The sequence below is a fragment of the Ziziphus jujuba genome, chromosome 6 (genome assembly GCF_031755915.1).
Source record: "Ziziphus jujuba cultivar Dongzao chromosome 6, ASM3175591v1".
NCBI lineage: Eukaryota > Viridiplantae > Streptophyta > Magnoliopsida > Rosales > Rhamnaceae > Ziziphus > Ziziphus jujuba.
This window is the reverse complement of record NC_083384.1, coordinates 737,809-750,000: the sequence shown is the minus strand read 5'-3', so window position 1 is coordinate 750,000 and position 12,192 is coordinate 737,809. Positions and strand designations below refer to the sequence as shown.

The 12,192-nt window shown below is 36.0% G+C and overlaps 1 pseudogene; it reads left to right on the top strand.

Annotated features, from left to right (window-relative positions):
* LOC125420218 (DNA-directed RNA polymerase subunit beta'-like) overlaps positions 1–114 on the top strand; it is a 2,805-nt pseudogene extending 2,691 nt beyond the window's left edge.
* The last annotated feature ends 12,078 nt before the right edge of the window (positions 115–12,192 follow it).

The window sequence follows — 12,192 nt, the reverse complement described above, 5'->3', positions numbered from 1 at the left end:
CATATTTCTCTTTATCGAGAAAACGAAGAACCTATACAAGGATTTTGCGTAGCCTACTCATATGATACCAATAATATGGTATGCAAGCTAAGTAATTCTATGACACCAGTGTGAATTCAAGTCTCTCCAGTTCAAGTAAGACCATAGTACCTGAATTTCTACACGAATCAAGATCAAAAAAGGAAGTTTTCCAATCATTGTCTCAAACCCATTGGCAAACCCCACTTAGCGAAATATGGAGGTACTTATAGCAGAACGGGCTAATCTAGCCTTTCACAATAAAGTGATAGATGGAACTGCCATTAAATGGCTAATTAGTAGATTAATAGACCACTTCGGAATGGCATATACATCACATATCCTAGATCAAGTAAAGACTTGGGGATTCCGACAAACCACTGCTACATCATTTCGTTAGGAATTCATGATCTTTTAACAATACCTTCTAAGGGATGGCTAGTCCAAGATGCTAAACAGCAAGGTTTTATTTTGAAAAAACACCATCATTATGGGAATGTACACACGTTAGAAAAATTACGACAATCTATTGAGATATAGTATGGCATAAGTGACTATTTGTAACAAGAAATGAATCCTAATTTTAGGATGACTAACCCTTTAATGCAATCCATATAATGTCCTTTGCATGGATCCATACATCTCGATCGGAAAAGAATCAACAGAAAAATAAAGAATCAGAATTGATCGATATATTTCTCGAAACAAACGAAAAGGAAAAGAAAGATGAAACATAAATCATGGATCAACTAAGCCCTTTTAGGGACTTGTTTAAGAATAAGAAAGAGGAATCTCATGTAAATACCATGGAATAAGGCTTGATCCTGTTCATGGGGATTAAGTAAAAATTCCATTCCAAAAAGTTTGAAACAATTGGGATTTTATGGAGATTGGATGGAGTTACTAATTCATGATCTGGCATGTTCATAATGAAAACTTCATTCTTGATTCTACGAGAATTTTTATGAAAGCCGTTCATTTACTTCTCTTTGATGGAAGTTTTATTTTCCCATAATGTATCCCAATTTTTAGCCTAATTCTTCTTCGGATGGTCGATTCAACCTCTGATAAAAAAGATATACCTTGGTAATATTTCATCTCTTCAACAAGTTTAGTAACGAGCATAGCGGCCCTATTGTTCCGATGGAGAGAAGAACCTATTATGCTCCTTAGTGTTCCGATGGAGAGAAGAACATATGATTAGCTTTTTGGGAAATTTCCAAACGAACAATTTTAATGAAATCTTTCAATTTCTTATTTTGCTATGTTCAACTTTATGTATTCCTTTATCCATATAATTCTAAAATTGCAGAATAACACAAAAACAAATAAACCAAATAAAGATAGATCAAACCTGAACAAAATTTAGCTCTGATACGAACCTAGGACGACCTGCTCCTAAACCCGTATTATATTAGCCCGGATCTCAATTAAGTTCAAGTTCTAGTGGAATGGACCTCAACCCCTAACCAACCTGTGGTTAGAAACCTTGGTATAATGTAGACGCCACAATAGGGGATGGAAAATCTATTGATAAGTCAAGCTAAAACAACCAATTCTCTAATGGTGTTTTAGGTGTTCTTAAAGAACAAAAAGATAATTAATCTCACAAGTATTTTCTTAATCAAATCAAAGTTGTATTCTTATGGAAAAATAAGCCTTTAAATAGGCTTTGAAAGAAACAAAATAAACCCTAAAAACCCTAGGTAAAACCGGCCACACACATAAAGAAACCTAGTTGGCCGAAACTATACTTCCTTTCCTAATCTAAGTTTGATTAATTAATTCCTTTATATTAAATTAGGAATTAATTAATTTACAATGGAAAGAATAAAATAAAAACCTTCCTAAAGTTATTTTTCCAGAAAATAACTAAATAAAAGCCAAAAAGTAATGGTAGTTTCCTAAAAAAAAAAGTAAAAACAAATTAGGAAACTAAAAATGCTAGCCTTTTGATCAAGTTGACTTTGATCAATCTTTGACCTCTTTGAGCTTCAAATCAGCTTCTAGGTTCTTTTTAGGATGCCAAATAAGCTGAATATGAAGTCCCACACGTTACCCATGCTTGGAAAAATAAGAAAAGGCTAATACAGTAAAATACAGTAAAGCTAGCAAGCAATACAGCAAATTCGGCCAAATTGTTGATGCTGTCCGTACAAGCCCTTTTTGATTGCATTTGAGGCTGCTTTAACTTGATTCCATGACCTCTTAGGCATATGTATTGAACCCATAAAGCATTGGAACCATTTCATGCTTCCCGGACTCAAAAAATGTACCAAAACCGTCACCCGGGTCTGTATCGGCTTCCACCACTTGGATGCTTAGAATAGGCTTTGTATCTTCAAGTATGGACAAGCTCTGTTGAGATTGATTACCCCCTGTGTAAATACTCCCAGGTTGTCCTTAAATCTCTTAATTTGAGCTCTTGTGATTGGCCTAGTCTTTATCCGTGTCGAGTCAGCACCCCAGCGGGTTATCGGTTGAGCGGCCTCGGCCGGAATCACATCACTTCCAAAGAACAAGGCTTTTTTCGAATAAGCCAATTCATTTGGGACCCTGTAGATCCACTTATTTCCTATTCAAAGATCAGCCCGTTGTCTTTGTGTTTTCACATCGAGAATTCTTTACAGATGAAGAAATGTAAAAGGTGCTTTTTACTTCCCAAATAGATCTTCCTACATCTATATATAAACGCTGGCTTATCAAGAATAGTACTTTGAATTGTTGATTCATTGCCAGAGATGGCTTAGAACCAATAGTTCATTATCTAATAGATTTTTCCGTTCTAATACTCCATTCGAGAGTTATCAGTATTTATCAAAGCTGTTCGTATCTAATGGAATGCTATTGGATCAAATGACAAAGACATTGTTGAGAAAAAGATGGTTTTTTCAGGATGAAATGAAAATTGGGCTCATGTAACAAGAGCAAGGTTTTCCATTCCTTAGCTAGAAAGATATGTGGCCATGAAATAGGGATCAAGTGGAACAGAATTGACCAGGTGATAGAGTCGTGGAAACACCCATTTCTTCCATATTTTGGACCTCAGCTCCATGGAACAATATACTACTGCTGAAACATGGAGTGATACGAACCTAGGACAACCCGCTCCTAAACTCGTATTATATTAGCCCGGATCTAATTATGTTCAAGTTATAATGGTCACCTTGACCCCTAACCAACCTATGATTAGAAACCTTTGTATATAATGAAGACGCCACAATAGGTGATGGAAGGCCTATCGATAAGTCAAACTAAAACACTCATTCACTAATGGTGTTTTAGGTGTTCAAAAGAACAAAGAGAATTCAATCTCACAAATAATTTTCTATATATAATTCAAGCTTAATTCTTATTGAAAAATAAGCCTTTAAATAGGCTTTCAATAAACAAAATAAAACCCTAAAAGGATTAGGAAATTTCAACCAACATAGAATCCTATTACGAAATTGCCTAATTTCACACTCTTTCCTAATCTAATTTGGATTAATTAATTCCTTTATTTTGAGTTAGGAATTAATTAATTTACAATGAAAATAATGAAATAATAACTTTCCTAAACTTATTTTTCCAGCAAATAAATAAATAAAAGCCAAAAAGTAATGGTAATTTCCTAAAACAAAAAGTAGAATCAAATTAAGAAACTAAAATACTAGCTTTTTTACTAAGTTGATTTGACTAATCTTTGACAAACTTGAGCTCCAAATCAGCTTCAATATGCTTTTTAAGATTCCAAATAAGCTTATTATGGAGTCCCACACATTTCCCTTCCTTGGAGAAAAGAGAAAAACCAACTCAGCAAAATACAGTAAAGCAAGCACAAAAACAGTAATTTTTGGCCAGATTTTGAAGCAGTCCGTATAATTCCGTACAAGTTGGTTTTTCTTCTGCCTTGACTTATTTTCATGACCTCTTAGTGATATTTATTGAATCCATAAAGAGTTGGAACCATTTCTTGCTGCCCAGACTCCAAAAATGTACTAAAACTGCTACTCGGGTCTGTACCGGCTTCCACCACTTGTATGCTCATAATAGGTCTTGGTTCTTCGGGAATAGACAAGCCCTATTGAGAATGAATAATGCCCTTGATAACTACAGAAAGGTGATCCCTAAACCTCTTAGCTTGAGCTTTAATGCCCTTGATATCGGGTTGGTACCCCAGCGGGTTGTCGGTTGTGCAAGCTCGGGCGGATTCGCATCATTCCCCTCCTCTTGAAAAGGATTTGCCCTCAAATCAAAGTCATCACCTACCAAAAAAGGAGACAAATCAGCAACATTGGATGTAGCACTAACATTATACTCACCCGGTAAATCAAGTTTGTAAGCATTGTCATTTATCCGCTAAAAAACTTGAAAAGGTCCATCGCCTCTCGGCATCAATTTGGATTTCCGCTATTTGGGAACCTCTCCTTCCTCAAGTCTTTTCATGAATCTGCTTTACAAAATCAGCCTTTTCTTTTCTATCTAGATTAGCACGTTCACTTAAAGGTAAATGTGTTAAATCTAATGGAGTCAAAGGATTAAACTCATAAACAATTTCAAAAGGTGTATATTTAGTTGCTGAATGTAAAGACCTATTATAAGCAAATTCAACATATGGCAAACAATCCTCCCACGTTCTCAAATTTCTACTAATTAATGCTCTTAACAATGCAGACAAAGTTCTATTCACTACTTTGGTTTGTCCATCAGTTTATGGATGACAAGTAGTTGAAAATAAAAGCTTGATACCTAACTTAGCCCATAAAGTTTTCCAAAAATAACTTAAGACCTTAGCATCTTTATCCAAAACAATAGTCCTAGGCATTCCATGTAACCTCACAATTTCTTTGAAAATAAATTAGCAACATTAGATGCATCAGTAGTTTTATTACATGCAATAAAATGTGCCATCTTAGAAAATCTATCCACAACAACAAATATTGAATCCTTACCTGTCTTTGACCTAGGCAAACCAAGAATAAAATCGATTGACAAATCCACCTAAGGAAAGGAAGGAATTGGCAAAGGCTTGTAAAGACCATGCGACATCAACCTAGATTTGCCTTTTCAGCACTTCAAGCATCTTTCACATATTTTCTCTACATCACTCCTCATGTTAGGCCAATAAAAAATATTTTTGCAGCAAGGATAAAGTTTTAGAAACTCCAAAATGACCCGTTAAACCACAACCATGACTTTCCTGAACTAGTAACTCCCTAACGCTACAATTAGGCACACAAAGTTTGTTTTCCTTGAACAAATACCCCTCAAATATGTAAAATTTATTAAATCCATGTTTCAAACAGGTCCTAAATAATTCTCCAAAGTCACTATCATGCTCATAAAGTTCCTTTAATTGTTCAAAACCAAGCAATCTAGCATTTAAGGCAGAAAAGAGAACATACCTTTGGGATAATGCATCGGCAACCACATTTTCCTAACCTTTTTTGTAGCGAATCACATATGGAAAGGTCTCAATAAATTCAATCCCCTTGGCCTGCCTTAGTTTGAGCTTTCCTTGGCCTCTAGTGTGCTTCAGAGATTCGTGATCCATAAGATTCACAAAATCTTTTGGCATGAGATAATGTTGCCACGTTTCCAAAGCCCTCACCAAAGCATACATCTTCTTGTCATATGTCGGGTAGTTTAGTGCAGCTCCACTCCATTTAATTTCTCACTAAAGTAAGCTATGGGCCTTCCTTCTTGCATTAATACAACCCCAATACCTACACTCGAAGCATCACATTCAATTTCAAAAGTCCTGGAAAAATTTGGCAAAACTAATAAAGGTGCATTACATAATTTTCGTTCAATAAATTAAAAGAGTTTTCTTGTACTTCCGCCCATTTAAAACCAACATTCTTCTTTCCAACTTCGTTCAAAGGTGCTGCGATGGTGCTAAATTCCTTGACAAATCTTCAATAAAAGCTTTCCAAACCATGAAAGCTCTTAACTTGAGTGATAGAAGTGGGTGTCGGCCATTCCTTTATTGCTTGGACTTTAGATTGGTCAACTTTGATTCCTGCAGCACTTACTACAAATCCTAGGAAAACAAGCTCATCTTTGTAAAAATCACACTTTTTCATGTTAGCAAACAACCTTTCTTTCCTAAGGGTATTTAAAACTTGCCTAAGATGGTCTACATACTCATCCAAGTTTCGGCTATATACTGAAATGTCATCAAAATACACAACCACAAATTTACCAATAAATGGATGCATTACATGATTCATAAGCCTCATAAAAGTACTAGGTGCATTAGTTAAACTAAAAGGCATGACTAACCATTCATACAGCCCATATTTAGTTTTAAATGCGGTTAACCATTCATCACCTTCTTTCATTCTAATTTGATGGTATCCACTCCTAAGATCAATTTTAGTGAACATGCAAGCACCATGCAATTCATCAAGCATATCATCTAATCTAGGAATTGGATGTCTATATTATTTATAGCCCTACAATCATCACACATTCTCCAAGAACCATCTTTTTTAGGCACTAATAAAACAGGAACAGCATATGGACTCATACTCTCATGAATATAGCCTTTATCAAGTAACTCACTTACCTGCTTATGTAACTCCTTTGTTTCTTCGAGATTGCTTCTATATGCTGGTCTATTTGGTATGGAAACTCCTGGAACAAAGTCAATTTAATGCTCAATCCCTCTAATTGGTGGTAATCCCTTTGGAATTTCATCCGGAAAGACATCTTCAAAATCTTGCGAAAGAGAAAGAATTGAACTTGGCAATTCAAATTCTTCAAGGTTAGCTTGATCATTAAAATAATTATCTTTATAAATCATGACCAGCAATGGTTTTTTACTGAAGATAGCTTTATTTACATCTCCAAAACTCAAATAAAATTTTTTATTCTTTCTTTCTTTTCTTTCTTTTACTTTCTCTCTCTCAGCCACCATACTACCTTCCTCACTCTCCGATTTCTCATTTTGTTCACTCCAATTTCGGCCTCTCTTGGTTTTTCCACTCAAGTTGAGTTTTAGAACACTTACCTGGTTGGTCTTGCACGGGTTGGACTCCTTGGATGGGTGTTGTTGTCGTGGGGGCCATACTAGTTCTCTCATTGAGTTGTTCGGCCACCCTCCTTTGTTGTATTTATATTTGATCTTTGTACACCTCTTTAGGAGTTAATGCCTCCAGCTTGACCTTTTTACCTTTAAATCTAAAAAGAATACTATTCTCTCTACCATAATGAATAGCATCTCTATCAAATTGCAAAGGCCTACCAAGTAAAATATGTCCCGCATGCATAGGCACAACATCACATAAAACCACATCCACATATTTATCAATGCTGAATTTTACTTTGGCTTGTTTATTTACTTTCATCTCACCACTATCATTTAGCCATCCTACTCTATATGGTTCTGGATGTTTAATAGTTTTTAAGCCTAATTTATCAACTACAATGTTACTAATTACATTAGTATAACTCCCACTATCAATAATCATGCTACAAATCTTACCTTGAATCTCACATCGGGTGTGGAAGATGTTCTCTCTTTGAATTTCATCCTCATCTTTGCATGCAGCCAGCACTCTCCTAGAAAGCAAGCTCAAGTCATCCCTTGAAGGTCGGAGTGTCTTGGGTTCCTCATGCTCATCATCTCCGACTTCTCCATCTTCAATTTCAGTTTCACCATCACTTTCTTCACTTTCGGATTCTAGTTCGCCATTACCTTTCAATGCCATAATCCTCCTCTTTGGGCATTGGCTAGCAATGTGTCCTTGTCCCTGGCCCTTAAAACACACAATGCCATTACCTTCACTTTTGTCCGCTTGGACAGATTCGGTTCTAGTCTTTCTCTTTGGCCGATTTGAACTTTCTTCTCCAACTTTCGACTTTAGCTTGCTTTCATAGGGTGGGTTGTTTCTCCAGCCACTTGGAATTGATCTCCCGCTTCTGGAAACTCCTCCAAACCGTGAGCCTACACCCCTCCTCTTGAATTGATGCTCCAATTTAATAGCCATATACAACATCTCCTCTAATTCCACATATTGTTGCAATTCTAGTTGGTTGGCTATCTCAGAATTCAAACCACAAAGGAATCTTGCCATGGTTGCTTCTCTGTCCTCATTCATGTTTAATCTCATCATAAGCATCTCCATCTCCTTGTAATAATCCTCCACGGACTTACTTCCTTGAGATAGGGATTGAAGCCTTTGATGCAGCAACCTATTATAATGGGATGGTACGAACCGCTTCCTCATGGCTCCTTTCATTTGGCACCATGTAGTGATCAAGTCGTCACCAACTCTCCTTCGGGTATTTTGCCCATTGGTCCACCATTGGAGTGCATAATGGCCAAATTCGATTGCTGCCAATTTCACCTTCTTAGCTTCCGAATAGTTATGACAATAGAAAATCATCTCCATTTTCTCCTCCCATTCCAAATATGCTTCCGGATCACTTTTTCCCGTGAAAGGTGGAACGTTTACCTTGATATTCCCAAGATCATCATCTTCATTCCTTGCTGGTCTCCCACAGATTGGCCTTTCTTGAGGTTAAAAAATTTCATCAAACCCCTCTTCCAAGTCATCTCCATAGTTACTTCCCCCGAATTCCTCTCTTGGTCGCCCTCAGCCTCCTCGACCTTGACCTTGTCCTTAATGAGCATCTAACCATATATTTGGCACTCCTTGGGATGTTTCTAACCTGTCCAGCCTTTGATTTAATTGGTCAAATTGAATATTCATCCGCTGTAGTTGCTCCAAGACAGCCTTCATATCCGTTTGCTCACCACTCCCCGAAACTCAGGAACCGCCATGGAATCCTACGAACTCTTTTTCATTAATTCTTAAAGATGGATCTCCTCTTCTCACCCTTGAATTTGCCATGTTAGTATAAATAATGCAAAAAGAAAATAAGACCTCACCAAATTTCACTCCCTCACATGTTTCACTCAATAAAGAACTCGACACTCGTGTTTGCACACTAATTTCGGCTTTTAACCCTCTTTTGTGCTCACACTTTCTTGTTTTTTTTCTCTCAATGAATTATCTCAAAGTTCTAATTAAAACACCCACAAAACAGCAATTAGATCACAAGTATGTCTTAATTAAACTTATCAACAAAACAGTAGCAAAAAGTAGGCAATACCCAAAGAAATCAACAAAATCTAGTTTTCAGCTTTTCTAGGCAAAATAAAGCAAATTAATGAGAAAACTTTGGAATTTTTAAGAACTAGACTAGATGGTAAGAGATTAAGGATTCAAGAATAAAATTTAGGAAAAGAATTTTCAAACTCAAACAAGAATCAAATCGAAGAAAAATGTAGAATAATGTTGGTTGTTGTTCTTGTAATTCAAGTTTTGTATCAAATCCTTTAACTAATTTTAATCCAATAATTTAAGCACCCAAAATTCCAAATATCCAGCAGCAAAAATAATTCTCCAGCAACTTATCAACAAACCAGCAGCTCCAACAAATTTCCAGCAAACAAATCAAACTCCAACAAACCAAAATTTTTTTTATTTTTTTTATTAAGGTGCAGAGCGTGTATGGGATGGATGCAACCTTAACCTAATTCTAAAATTGTAGAATAAAAGAAAAACAAATAAAGCAACTAAAGATAGATCAAACATAAACAAAATTTGGCTCTGATACCAAATGATATGAACCTAGGACGACCCGCTCCTGAACCCGTATTATATTAACCTGGATCTAATTATGTTCAAGTTCTAATGGTCACCTTGACCCCTAACCAACCTGTGATTAGAAACCTTGGTATATAATGAAGACGCCACAATAGGTGATGGAAGGCCTATTGATAAGTCAAACTAAAACACTCATTCACTAATGGTGTTTTGGGTGTTCAAAAGAACAAAGAAAATTCAATCTCACAAATAATTTTCTACATATAATTCAAGCTTAATTATTCTTGAAAAATAAGCCTTTAAATAGGCTTTGAGTGAAAAAAATAAAACCCTAAAAGGATTAGGAAATTTCAACCAACACAGAATCCTATTAGGAAATTGCCTAATTTCACACCCTTTCCTAATATAATTTGGATTAATTAATTCCTTTATTTTGAATTAGGAATTAATTAATTTACAATGAAAATAATGAAATAATAACTTTCCTAAAATTATTTTCCAGCAAATAAATAAATAAAACCCAAAAAGTAATGGTAATTTCCTAAAACAAGAAGTAGAATCAAATTAAGAAACTAAAATACTAGCTTTTTACTAAGTTGACTTTTACTAATCTTTGACCAACTTGAGCCCCAAATCAGCTTCAATATGCTTTTTAAGATGCCAAATAATCTTACTATGGAGTCCCACATGTTTCCCTTGCTTGGAGGAAAGAGAAAAAGCCAACTCAGCAAAATACAGTAAAGCCAGCACAAAATATACTCATTTTCGGCCAAATTTTGAAGCTGTCCGTACAAGTTGGTTTTTCTTCTATCTTGACTTGTTTTCATGACCTATTAGTGATATTTATTGAATCCATAAAGAGTTGGAGCCATTTATTGCTACCCAAACTCCAAAAATGTACCAAAACCGCTACCTGGCTCCATACCGGCTTTCACCACTTGTATGGTCAGAATAGGTCTTGGTTCTCCGGGAATAGACAAGCCCTCTTGAGAATGAATAAGGCCCTGAATAAATGAAGCAAGGTGATCCCTAAACCTCTTAGCTTAAGCTCTAGTGATTGGCTCGGTCTTCATCCGTATCGGGTCGGAATCCCAGTGGGTTGTCGGTTGTGCAGGCTCGGGCGAATTCGCATCATGGAGGAATTGAAATCTTAAATCAAAACATTAGGAATGGATGGTATGAACTGCCTAAACAAGAATTCTTGAATAGGGAACAACCAGAGCTATTACTCACTATATCAAAAAATTTCCATTAATGAAAGATATAAATCCATTGGAAAATCAAAAATACGAATGTCGGATGAAATGGTTGTTTCCATCTACTATAATAATGAATCATTGGTTTAACTAAATAACTAAATAAAATAGATAGACATTTCTCTTCATCTCAGGTCAACGGATATTCTCAATTGACCCCTATATGGATAGTATACATTCCAGTTGACTGACTAGTTCTAATTGTTTTGAAGCAATCCACAGAGTGGTTCGTCCTATTCAGATATTCACGACCAATAAGTACTGGATTCTCTTTTAGATAGGCCCTGAAAGAAGAAGGAAAGCTAGAATGCCAACAGGCGTCTATTATTGAATTCACTCAACCGGATAGTACCCATTTTGGGAACGTCCAACGTCAAAGTCACCAGATGGGTAAGTCGCCAATCCCTAAAATGGACTATGTAATGTACTTTATCTGTTGGGTTACTAGGGGGGGGGGGCATTTTACCTGAGGTTTCTATTGTATCAATATTCCCTTGTGTGATTCCAATTGAAGCATATACTCGGGGAGTGGGGTGGGTGCAGGATGGATGATTTCAAAGCGGACTCCCCATTCATTAGATAGAGAAGATCACCAAGATTTTGTGATCCACTGTCAAACTTATTCCAATTCACTGAGCATTCTCAATACTATGCCTTGAAAAATACTTGAATCTTTGCGCACTTTAGCTTGAGATTTTGAGTCTCATGTGTCTACCATTTCACCACCAAGGCATCTTGAAATTGAATCGTATTCGATGAATATGAAATCTCTCCAATGTGATGTATGGAATATATGACAAAGGTGGAGTGTTAGAGTATTTCTATTGATCGGTCTTGTCATATAGGCTCGAATCGGACATCCAATTGCTTCAATTTGAATTATTTGGAGGGTGCCTTATCTTATATTTATATATTATATAAAAAAGATGGACAATCACACTTATTTCTCGATTCAATAGAAGCCCAAAGAGGTGAGGTGAATAGGATCCCAAATAATGAGAGATACGTAAAAAGCAGGTCCGATTATGCTTATCCCTAATCTTAAATGGAATGTAACGACGTAGGGATCCATATGAAACATAGTATCTATTTAGATACATTTGAATGACCCCTTCTCAAAATTAGAATGTATATAACCCTATTTCGGTCTAGTCTGCTATGGAATGAACTTATAATCATGGAATCGACTCGATCATCATATTATAGACTATAAGTTCATAACCCTAGCCCAATCCCATTTTGGGCATAACAGATCTGCTAGTTCTTTGATTTCAATTAGTAAGAGGGATTTTGAACTAAGAAATAGTTTCTAGAAG